The following is a 10124-nucleotide window of genomic DNA, read 5'->3' as shown; positions in this document are numbered from 1 at the left end:
TCCCTCTACCTTTTCTTAATGCTTCCTGAATCATTCCAGGTTTTTCCCCCATAGCATCTTTCAGTATTGCAACTAAAGACTTGGGTTTGTTTTTTCAGTTCTTTTGGTTTGAAATGCCAAATAAATTCTTCCTTTTTTTCATTCTCCAACTCCAGCTCTTTGTTTGTTCCATTTATAATACTTTGCTTTGTCATCATGAGTTGCTCTTTGAAATCTTCTACTCATCTCTTTCTCTTCAGCATCACTTCCATTTGTTTTGGCTTCTTGACATTATAGTGCAACTTTTAATCTCTTCTGACATCCATTTTGGTCTTTTTCTTTACCCTCTGTTTGAAATGACATTTTACTCTGTTCATGAATGATATCTATACCATTCTACAATTCTTCTGGTCTTTGATCCTTAGAGTTCAATGCCTCAAACTTGTTCTTGAAATAATTATTAAATTTGGGTGGTGTCGACTCAAGGTTATATTTTGGTTCTTGTGGGCTTGCCTTAATTTTCTTCAACTTAAAATTAAGACGTGTTATTGTTAAGTGCCGTCGAGTTGCAGGTGACTCATAGTGACCCTATGAAAGAGAGTCCTCAGTGCTTGGGTGTCTTTCATCCTATCTCCAGGTTCATAGGGTTTCCAGAGGCAAGCTGTTATGGAAGTGGATGCCACTCCTGCTTCCAAGCTTGTTTTAATTGGGAGCTCCACCCTACTCTCTGTCCACACTGGGTAACCATTAATGCAGTTGACACATCAGTGTCACAGTGTTCAGCCTCACAGCAACCACAAGTTACCACTATACTGCAACTTGTAAATTAAGACATAGAACAGAAATATTAAATTAAGTGCATTAATAGACCAATTAACTATTGTGTCACATGAAATCATGACCCTAAGTGTCAAACCTAGATATCAAATCTCATGAGGCACTTGATTATACCTAAGTAGCCTTCAGAGCTACTTTTTTTTTGTTATGGTAAAAATATCTGTCACATAACTTCTGCTAATTCATAATTTTACCAGATACAACATATTGACAGCATTTACAGTAATCAGCTGTGCCTTAATTTATGTGAGGTTTTTTTCCCCCTACCGTCATTAACCCTTCCTTCTCACTGCTTATAACTACTAACAAACTTTAGTTCCTGTACATTTGTCTTGCCTTTATAAAAGTAAGGTCATGAAATATTTGTCCTTTTGTGACTGAATTATTTCACTTGACAGAATGTCTTCAAGCTCCATTGGTATGCCATCTATATGCTGTTATGTGCTGTCAAGTCAACTATGACTCATAACAACCCTGTAAAAAGAGACCTGAACCTTGTCCTATTCTGCACCATCCTCATGATCTCCAATATTCTGAATCCCACTGTTACAGTCACTGTGTCAGTCATCTTGTTGAAGGTCTTCCTATCTTTCTCTGACCTTCACTTTTCCCAGCATGATGTCTTTTTCCAAACTGGCTGCACTTGACAACATGCTCAAAGTAAGTACATGAGATGCAATTGTACCATCCTTGCCTTTAAGAAGCACCCTCATTGCACTTTCTCCAAGACAGACTTATTTGTTGTTCTCTTGGCCGTCCATGGGATGCTCAGTACTCTTACCCAGCACCACAACCCATTGATTCTTCTTCTGTGATTCTTAGTCATTGTCCAACTTTCAAGTGCATAGGAAGCAACTGGAAGAAGTCATAGCTTGGAGCAGGTACACTTCAGTCTTTAAACGCATATCCTTGCTCTTTAACACATTGGACTGATCCTTGACAGAAAATTTTCTCTCCATCTTTTGATTTCTTGACTGTTACTACCATAGATATTGATTGTGGATCTAAGTAAAATGAAAGTATTAAAAACTTCAGTCTTTTATCCACCTATCATATTGTTGTTATTGGTCTAGTGGTGAGGATTTTTGTTTTCTTTGTGCTGACATGTAATTCATATTGAAGGCTGCAGTTGGTGATCATTTATAAGTATATTATGTCCTCTTCACTTTTTGCAAGCAAGATTGCATCATCTGTATAATGCTATTTAAAATTAATCATGTGTATGAATGGAAATCCAAAACCTCTGTAAAAAAAATAAAAATTAAAAATTAAAAAATTAAAAAAATAAAAATTAATCATGTGTAAGGTTATTGAGGATTCTTCCACCATTCCTGATAACACATTTTTTATAGAGTCCAGCTTCTTGATTATTTGCTCGACATCTAGATTAGATATGTATAGAGAAAAGCTACAACCCCCAACACACATCTTTCCTGATTTTAAACCATGTAGCATTCCCTTGTTCTGCTTCTTGGTCTATGTTTCGATTTAGCATGAGCACAATTAAGTATTCTGGGATTCTCATTCTTCCTCCATGTTACCCATAATTTGTTAAGATCCACGCAGTCAAATGCCTTTGCACAGTCAATAAAACGCAAGTAAATATCTTGTATTCTCTGCTTTCAGCTAAGATCCAACTGACTTTAGCAATGATGTCCTTTGTGCCTCTTCTGAATCCAGTTTGAACGTCTAGAAGTTCCCTATCAATATACTGCTGTAGTCATTTTAGATACTCTTCAGCAAGATTTTGCTTGCATGTGATATTATGCTATTTATTGTTCAATAATTTCCACATCCTGTGTCACAGACGAGAGCCACAGATAGGCAAGGGAGTAGAGAGGAAGCTTCCACTCACTTGCTTTAAGTGTGGATCAGAAGGACACTTGGCCAAGGGTGGCCCACATCAGGTCCTTGTGGCTGACAGGGCTCACAGGCCCCAGCTCCCAGCTGGAAACAAATAATTTCCACATCCTGTTGAATCAACTTTTTGGGGAATGGGAATAAATATAGATCTCTTTCAATCAGTTGGCCAGGCAACTGCCTCCCAAATGTCTTCGCATAGACTAGTGAACACATCCAGGGCTATGTCTGTTTGTTCAATCACTTGAGATCCCGTCAATTCTTGGAGCCTCCCCCCACCACCCCAATACAGCTTGAACTTCTTCCTTCATTGCCATTGGTTCTTAATCTTACCTACTTCCTGAAGTGTTTCAGTGTTTACCAGATCACTTCAGTTCTGTGACTCAAAGTATTTCTTTTCTGTTTATTTTCTCTGCATCATGAAAGATTTAGCCAATAGCATCCTTCAGTATTGCGACTCAAGGCTTGAATTTGTTCTTGAGTTCTTTCATCTCAGGAAATGCTGAGTGTGTCCTTTCCTATTGGTTTGTCTGACTCCAACTTTTTGCGCATTTCATTATAATACTGTGTCTTTGTGAGCTGCCCTTTGAAATCATCTATTCCGTTCTCTTACTTAAGCCTTTCTTCCCTCTACTTTGTTTTCTCTCCTTTCTTGTGCAAGTTTCAGTCTAGTCTCACAACTATTTTGGTCTTTTCTTTATCCCTCATTTTTGTAATGACCTTTTGCTTTCTTCATGGATGATATCCTTGATGTTATTCCACAGTTCATCTTGTCTTCTGTCATTAGTGTTCAGTGCATCAATCTGTTTTTGAGATGGTTTTTAAATTCAAGCGGGTTAGACTCAAGGTCATATTTTGGGGTTTATGGACTTGTTTTTATTTCTTTTTCCTTCTTTTGAACGTGTACATGAGTTATTGATGGTCTGCCCCATAGTCAGCCCCTGGCATGGTTTTGACTGCTTATAGTGAACTTCTCCACTGACTCTTTCCACAGCTATGTTGTTGTTATTGTTGTTTTGTGCCATTGAGTTGCTGGCGATTCATAGTGATCCTATGTATAATAGCTCTGAACCCTCCACTATCCTGAACCAATCTCACTGTCTCTGACACACCTGGTTCCATACCCCGGTCACTGTGTCAAACCGTCTCATCCAGGGTTGTCTTCTCCTGCATCATCCCTTCGGCTCTCTAAGTTTCATATCCTTCTCCAAGGAATGGTCCCACCTGGTAACATTCTCAAAGGCCCAGAGTATGTCAGATGGCATTTCAAATTCCTTGCTTCCAGAGAGCAACTTGGTTACACCCTCTCCAGGACAGACCTGTTTGTTCTCTTGGCAGTCCATGGTATGTATGTTCAATACTCTTCTCCAGTACTATAACTGAAAGACATCAATTCTTCATCTGTCATCTTTATAATCAATTTAATCCCAATGTAGTCTGTCAGGTGAAGTTCATTTATAGAGTTGCTATTTATATTTTCTAATAAATCATGGATTATACAAAATTCTGGACCTCTGGTGGCCTAGTGACAAGCTGCACTGAAATCCTGAAGGTATGTGGTTTGAAACCACCAGCTGCTCCATGAGAGAAGGATGGGCAGTCTCCTTCTGTGCAGTTAACTGTCTCTGGAAACCCACTGGAGGGTCAGTTCTGACAAGATCAACAATACAAAATTCTATCATTTGCTCTCCAGCCTCATTTCTGTTACCTAGTCTCCTTTCCAAAGACTAGTCCTTTTTCAAATATTTACATTATAGGCATCAATTATTGTTAATGCAACTTGGTTGCATACTCAATCAATTTCAGACTGCAAAAGTTGATAGAAGTCCTACTTTCTTCATCTTTTTACTTTAGTAAATTTGCTAATTTACTAAAGTAAATATATTTGAATAATTGTTAATATATTTGAATAATTGTTGTTGTTATGTGCCATCAAGAGGCCTGTGACTCATGGCAACCCTATGTACAATAGCCCTAAACCCTGCTCTATCCTGTGTCAATCTTATTGTCTCTGACACCCCCATTACCCCAGTCACTGAATCAATCCATCTCAGCAAAAGTCTTCCTCTCCTGCACTGTCCCTCCACACTCCAAAGCATGGCGTCCCTCTCCAAGGACTGGTCCCTTCTTGCAACATGTTCAAAGTATGTCAGAAAGCTTCAGAATACTTGACTCCAAGGAGCAGCCTGGTTTAACTCTCTCCAGGATGAACCTGTTCATTCTCTTAGCTTTCTATGGTATATTCAATACTCTTCTCCAGCACCACAACTCAGAGGCATCAATTCTCCTTCTGTCATCCCTAGTCACTGTCCAACTCTTTGATGCATAGCAAGTGATTGCAAAGACTATGGCCTGTACAAGACACACTTTATAGTCTCCAGACTGACCTCATTGCTTTTTATACTTTGATGAGGTCTCTGACAGCAGATTTTCCCAACACAACACATCTTTTAATTTTCTGGTGGCTGATGCCAAGAGTGTTGATTGTGGAGCCAAGGAAACTAAAGCTGTTTACAATCTCAATCTCTTCACCATCCATCATGATGTTGAAGAAATCTTCCTTGTATGTATATGGATAGTATCCTATCACTCACAACATTATATTTCAATATAGATCTTGAAATGTTCCTTTTGACAGTTAATTACTGACAATTCATTAACAATGGATAGTAACATTATTCCTTTTCAATTTATTATTCTTGGCATAGTAGATCATGTGATTGCATAATTCAAAATGGTAAATAAAAGTCCATCTGAGCTTAGTAATGCCTAGTATGCCATTCTTCATGCATGTGATTTAATTTTTTTACAACTTCCAATTTTCCTTGGTTCATACTTCATACATGAATGTTCTAGTTATTAATGGATGTTTACAGGTACTTTGCCTCATTTTTTAACTGCCCTCCAATTTGAGGGGCTCTGGTAAACCTAATCCAGGGCATGGTCTTTGCAGTTACTTGCTATGCATCAGAGAGCTGGACAATGATGACTAAGAATGACAGAAAAAGAATTGATGCTTTTTAGTTATGGTGCTGGAGATGAGTCTTATACATACCATGGACCACCGAGAAAACAAATAAGTCTCTCTTAGAGAGAATGAAACTTAGTGTCTCCTTAGAGGCTAGGATTTTGAATCTCCATTTCACATACTTAGGGTGTGTAGCCAGCAGAGTGGAGAAGGACATCATGCTCGGAAGTGTAGTGGGACAGCGCAGGAGGGAAAGACCCCAGATGAGATGGATCAATGCAGTGACTGGTGCAGTGGGGGTAGTTGTGTTGGAATCAGTGAAACTGGCTCAGGACAGTGCAGGTTTCAGAGCTGTTGTATATAGGATTGCTATGTGTCACAGGCAACTTGACTGCACAGAACAACAACACTTTTTGCACTGTCTCCACAATGTTTTTTTCGTTATCCCTAAGGGTTTTGAAGTCTTGTTATTTCAGGAGTGGATGGTCAATCCTGTTTCTTAGTCTGTCTTAGTCTGCAAAGCTCCAGTAACTTAGTCACCATGGGTGACTCTCCTAACTTTTTTAAAAATTATGACCATTTTATGTTATTTTTTGTGAGAAAAGCAAAATTAAAGAAATAAGATTTTTAAACTAACATAATCCAACTTGCACTAGAATTTTTAAAAATCCTACTAAATTCAGTCTAATATTATTAAAATACTGCTTTCATTTTCTCCTAAGAAAATGCTGAAGTACTGAAAAATGATGTGGTACTGCAAAAAGACAAGAGTTTCTGGCAGCAAAAGTTAGAACAGTTTAAGCAAAAAAGCATAAGATTAACATTCATACCAACACTAATAAATAGTCATTTAAATGGAGAGATACTTGAAGATTACTCAAATATCCTGATTCTCATCTTTTATTTTGTTCATAGTGCTTCGTATTCATTTATGATCTTGCTTGTAACAAGTATTACTGTATTGTTTGCTTAATGATGAAATTCTATAAGGATTTTGCTAAATTTTTAAGTACCATTGCCATAGCTTCTAGTATCATAACAGTGTATAAGTCCTCTTAGTATAGCATACTTACAGACAAGTGCTGTACTGTACTCATAAGAGGAAAATTATAAACAAGCAAGCAAACACATATGTGAACTATAAATCAAGCAGTGTCACGGTAACACACAGTTACTCCCCTAAATACAACAGGTAGACATACAAGTGCTAGACCCATAACAACAGTTGTAACATTTGTCAATACTTCACTTTTCCCATTGGCTGAGTAGTATTCTGCAGTACCATATTTTGTTAATCCACTTATCTGTTGATGAGCCTTTAGGAGGTTTTCACTTTTGAGCTAATGTGAATAATAGTGCAAATAACATTATTGTACAAGTATCTTTTTTTTTTAGTCTCTGCTATCAAGTTTTTCGGGTGTATAACTATGGCTGGAATTGCTGGGTTATATGATAGTTTTATGGTTAGACTTTTTTAAGAACTGCCACAGTGCTTTCACAATGGCTATACCATTTTGTATTTTCACCAGAAATGGAGAAGGATTCCAACTTCCATACTTTTGTCAACATTTTCTGGTTTTTTAATCTTTGCTCAGTTCTGCTGGCCCCGTTTCCATGTAATAAGGCAATCCATGCAGTGCTTTATAATGAACTAATTAAGAACTAAGAAAGCTTAAAAAGTTGTGTTGTTGTTTTTTGTCCAATCAAGTCAACCAGGACTCATAATGACCCTATGAACAGATGTGAACTTTGCCTAATAATGTGCCATCTTTGAAATCTCTGATACACTCAAGCCCATTGTTACAATTACTGTGATAATCTGTCTTGCTGAAGGTCTTCATCTCTTTCTCTGACCTTCTACCTTTCCTAGCATGATGCTTTATATGTGTATATAAATTACTGTTTTGGTAAAAATTAGGTTCCTGTTTAATGAGTTCTGTACATATTTTTCAGTAACTTTGGTTAAATTTTTGCAGTATGGAAACATTATCATTAATTTTTTTTTCTGGTTATTTTGTTCCCGTTAATCGAGGTTCCCTACCAACATCATTTCCTTTCTCATCTTTGTTTTACTGTCAATGTTGACTGTTTTGTCTCATAGAGAAGATTTTTAGGAGTATAGTACTCATAGATGGTATTCTTTATTTTATGAGCCAATCTATTATTTAGCTGGGAGTGGTTTCAGTACAAAACTTACAGGGTAGCTCTAGACAAAACACAGCCACTGCCCTGAGACCAGAAGGACTAGATGGTGCCCAGCTACTACTACCAACTGCTCTGATCAGGATCACAATAAAAGGTCAGGAGCAGATGGTTAAAAAAGGGGAGAATAAAATTCAAAATCATGAGAAGACTATAGTTACTGATGTAATGGAAATTAGTGGAAACTCTAAGACTGTGACCCTCAGACACCTTTTACACCTGCACCTACATCTTTCAGCCAAATGATAGATCTGTAAAGAGAACAGTAACACCAGGGAGGAAGATATTCCTCAGAACAAAGCACAGGACACCAAAAGGTAGCATTTTCCCCAAAACACATCTCAGAAGGCAACAAGGGGCAGCAAAGACGGGTGAAGACCAATAGGGACCCCACGGAGAAAGAGAGGAGAACTGTTACATTGTGGGGTGGCAACTAATGTCATGAAACAAAGTGTGTATAAATTGTTGAATGCATAACTAATTTGTTCTGTAACTTTCACCCAAACCACAATAAAAAGTTCAAAAATGGTCAGACCTGATGGATTGGTGTAGACTAGATAGGATCATTTTAACTGTGTTCTATACGAACACTAGAATGTATAGCCATTTATTCCTTATTAATGTAAACCTGTCTGAATAATACTCAGATTAAAAAGAAGTAAAGAGAGTAAAAATGAACTGCCCCTTCCTACCTCTATCTTGTCTATTTTCCTGGAGGAAATATCTCTGAGCGTGCAGTGTGGTTCTGCCCAGCCCTCCTCTCTGCATATGTAGCCATGTATGGGGCCAGTTTGGGCCTTTGATGCCAATCTCCAGTGTACAGGGTACATAAACCAGCAAACACAAATTCCCTGCCATCAAGTCACCTCTGACTCATGGCAGCCCTCTGTCAAGTTTCTGAATCTCTGTTTCCTTACGGAAGGAAACTGCTCATCTTTCTCCCACAGAGCAGCAGGTTGATTTAAACCACTGAGCTTTTTTAGAAGCCCCACTGATTATGTGCTGCAGTACTGGGGCTCCTTTATCATGTCACTATTTTCTGTAATTCAACTTCACTGCAACCTCAGCTTCTTTGAAAGTGGTAGAAAATTCCATCTCTGTCAAGTCATGATCTCCTCATGTACATCTTTATTTCTTTCTGAGTTCCATAGAGTAAAAATCAACTCACAGCTCTCTCTCCGTTGGGGTCCCAAGGCTTTAAATCATGTGAGAGGACATTGCCCATCTTTCTCCCATGAAGTCACTGGTGGATTCGAACCACCAGACAGGTGGTAACCTTTACGTTAGCCTCACAACTCTCTCCATACTCCTGACGTATGAACAGTGATCCCAGGGTCTCAGACAGGCCAAAGCCATCGATAGACCCATCCTGTGGTACTAGGTCCATAGTGCTTTCTGTGAAGTAACTGTAGGAACATTCTCACGCACCTTGGTTAGAGCTTTGTCCTCTTCCGCACTGAGAGTCAGCCTCCCACCCACACCCTGGTATGCCTGCCCTTGAGATGCTGCCTGGGGCCGTCATGGCTTCCTGGTGCCATGACCTCAGACTGCTCCTGGAACTCTGCGTGAGGAACAGCTCTCTCTCTCAGAAAGAACCTTCCACCTTTCCCTCACCCTCCCACTTCAGCCTTTTCTTTCTGGTCCCTTCAGGAAGATTGAAGTTGGACTCACTGAGAGCCCAGGCTTCTACTATACAACAGAAGAGTGAACCACCAGTCTACACTTGACAGCAGTTTGAGAGATGCTGTTGCCTTCTCTCCTGCAGAACACCAGAGGAAGGAAAATCCAAGGGTTTAGACAAAAAACAGGCCAACAACAACAACAAAAAAAAAGTGAATAAAACTAAAGAGCTGGCATTTGCCCAAAAACCAAAGCTCAGGTCAAGGAGAAGGAAAGAAGGATGAATGGAAATGAGGAATCCAGGTGGGAAGCAGAGAAAGTGCTGTTATATTGAGGAGACTGTAATCAATGTCATGAAACAAAGTGTGCAGAATTGTTGAACAGAAAGCTTACCAGCTCTGTAAATTTTTACTCAAGCAGCAATCTAAAAAATCAATTACTATAGAAACAAAACTGAGAATAGCACTACATATAGTTTTGCAATGTTTCTTTAACTTCTCATTATATAGTAAGCCTTCTGCATTAAATATAAGATATTTGAAATATATAGAATGAGAGTCAATGACTGCAGCCTACAATATGGATTGAGGCTCAATGTCAAGAAAACAAAGATTCTCACCACTGGACCAATTGGCAGCATCAGCATGGATGGTGAAGA

The 10124-nt window shown here is 38.7% G+C and overlaps 1 protein-coding gene across 2 annotated transcripts in view; it reads left to right on the top strand.

The window, feature by feature from the left end:
• The window catches only part of THSD4 (thrombospondin, type I, domain containing 4), an 868930-nt gene that overhangs the window by 799213 nt on the left and 59593 nt on the right, over positions 1-10124 (top strand). The gene's annotated exons all lie outside the window — the stretch shown is intronic.

Source organism: Elephantulus edwardii, unplaced genomic scaffold (genome assembly GCF_000299155.1).
Source record: "Elephantulus edwardii isolate Elephantulus edwardi_28Jun2011 unplaced genomic scaffold, EleEdw1.0 scaffold00066, whole genome shotgun sequence".
Lineage (NCBI taxonomy): Eukaryota > Metazoa > Chordata > Mammalia > Macroscelidea > Macroscelididae > Elephantulus > Elephantulus edwardii.
This window is presented reverse-complemented; position numbering and strand designations above follow the sequence as displayed.